Source organism: Prionailurus bengalensis, chromosome X, assembly GCF_016509475.1.
Source record: "Prionailurus bengalensis isolate Pbe53 chromosome X, Fcat_Pben_1.1_paternal_pri, whole genome shotgun sequence".
In the NCBI taxonomy this organism is placed as follows: domain Eukaryota; kingdom Metazoa; phylum Chordata; class Mammalia; order Carnivora; family Felidae; genus Prionailurus; species Prionailurus bengalensis.
The window spans coordinates 50,171,356-50,173,759 of NC_057361.1; the positions used below are offsets into that span (position 1 = coordinate 50,171,356).

General features: G+C 37.1%; 1 pseudogene; it reads left to right on the forward strand.

Annotated features, from left to right (window-relative positions):
* Positions 1-304: 304 nt before the first annotated feature.
* Positions 305-2,024, forward strand: LOC122477408 (annotated as a pseudogene).
* Positions 2,025-2,404: the final 380 nt, after the last annotated feature.

The following is a 2,404-nucleotide window of genomic DNA, read 5'->3' on the forward strand; positions in this document are numbered from 1 at the left end:
TACTGTACAATATAGTTTCTAATCTACAAATACACTTTGAACAATATAGGTTCTAAATTAACCATAAATAGGGGCGCCTGGGTGGCTCAGTTGGTTAAGCGGCCGACTTCGGCTCAGGTCATGATCTCGCAGTCCGTGAGTTCGAGCCCCGCGCCGGGCTCCGTGCTGATAGCTCAGAGCCTGGAGCCTGCTTCCGATTCTGTCTCCCTCTCTCTCTGACCCTCCCCCGTTCATGCTCTGTCTCTCCCTGTCTCAAAAATAAAATAAACGTTTAAAAAAATTTAAAAAAAATTAACCATAAATATTGTTGAAAATGCATCAAATGGCAAATCTTTATGATATAAATCAATACTGATGGCTGATTACTGATTAATACTGAGGCTCAGATGACAGTTACACCTCAAGATCCAGCTAAAGATAAACAAAATAGTCCCTGTAATCTTTGGGAAATTCCTGAACATACAACAGAGGACATACAGGTATGCCACATTTTAACCACAGTAGCTATAGACTTGTGTAAATTCCCCATTGCCATAGTACTCATTGCTCTAATATCCCATAGTTGTCATGGATACCCCGCCTCAGTGAGTAATCATATTAAATTGAGTCTTTGTTACTTACAAATTGTCTTGGCAAAATGGGACTTCATGGACACCTTCCTCCAGTTAACATAAATAATATGTTCCATCGTATATTAAATGGAGTCTTAAATGATTGAAACTCATTATATAAAACCTATTTAGAGAAAGGGGCTGCTATTCCCATGACTTCTCCATTTAACAACCAAATTTTGGAAGGAATACCATCAAGATCCTGAAGCAAGGCTTGTGTACCCACCCCTGCCCTGGCCCCCAGCACCCACCAAGTCGTCCAGCTCAGCCATGATCAAGGTGATCCTCAGCTTCAATAACTATGGGAAGCAGTGGCTTACCAAGTTCTACCAGCCCTACGGTGAAGATACACAGGAGCAAATCATCACGGACACATTCCATTTGGTATCTAAGAGCAATGAAAATGTTTGTAATTTCCTAGAAAGAGAATTGTTAATTGGAGGATCTGACAACAAACTGATTTATAGCTATTATGCAACATTATATGTTGTCTTCTGTGTGGATTTTTCAGAAGGTGAACTTGTCATTTTAGATCTAATTCAACTCTTTATGGAAACATTAGACAAATGTTTTGAAAATTTCTGTGAGCTGGATTTAAGTTTCATGTAGACAAGGTTCACAATATTCCTGCAGAAAGGGTGATGGGGGAGGGGTATTGGAGACCGACATGAATGAGACTGTTACACAGATTGATGCACAAAATAAACTGGAGAAATCTGTGGCTGGCTTAGTGGGAGCTCCAGCCTGTACTGTATTAGCTGTGAAGAATATGAATCTTCCCGAGATCCCAAGAGATATTAACATTGATGACATCATTATAAAAGTGCCAAACCTGCCCTCTTTTAAATAAAAATAAATAAAATAAAATAAAATAAAATAAAATAAAAGGCCACTACCAGGTAAAATCCAGGGAGAAAAGTCATCTAAGTTTACCATGCAGTTGTTTACCAAAAATAGAGGAAGACAGTCTTGATTTAAGTCTGGGTACTGTATAGACGTTGTGGAAGTTCAATGTTGCTTTTCCTGCTCAGTGATTTTGAAGAAATTGAGTAGCTACAATGTGATATTTCTTTTCCTTTTTTAAACTGCACTCCTATGCCCACCTAAGGCATGCTTCTATGTACTATATAGTACATGCAGTACAGTATTGCAATGTGTTTGAGACATTTCTTTAATTATGTACAGTCCAAAATGTTGGTGTTTTGTATAGATCACAAGTGTAGCATTCTGGAATTCTTTCTGTTATTTGTCACAGTTGTTTTTAAAGAACCAAATATGTATTGCATGAAAACATTATGACCTTTTGCACTTAGTTTAAATAAACTCCATGTAACTGGACTTCTAAACATACAAAGACACAACAAAGTTTTGCCTGCCTTTAAATTTACAAAATGAATGGAGATTCATGGTGGATTATCAGAATCTCAATGTTGTGCCCTCCCATTAGGGCCCCCATATCCAAAAGTATTGTAATTATTAACTCTATCTAATACATAACTAGAAAATATTTTTGCTATTATAAATGTGGCTAATATAATACACATAAATTACACACATAGAAAGATTTGATTTGGATATTTGGAATAAGTTGGGAAAGGAAGAATAAAGATAAGTAAATGCAAAATATGCAAGATTATGCCCTCACTTTACAAAAGGGGAAATAGAGCTCTCTCCATGAGTGGAAAAGTGAAGGCTAGTTTGTCCTTCCTAATATGGTCGATTTCAATGTCTGTGTGGTTGGTCAAAATTTTCAGGAAGGGAAGGAGTTGGATTTCTTAACTGTTAGCAAAACC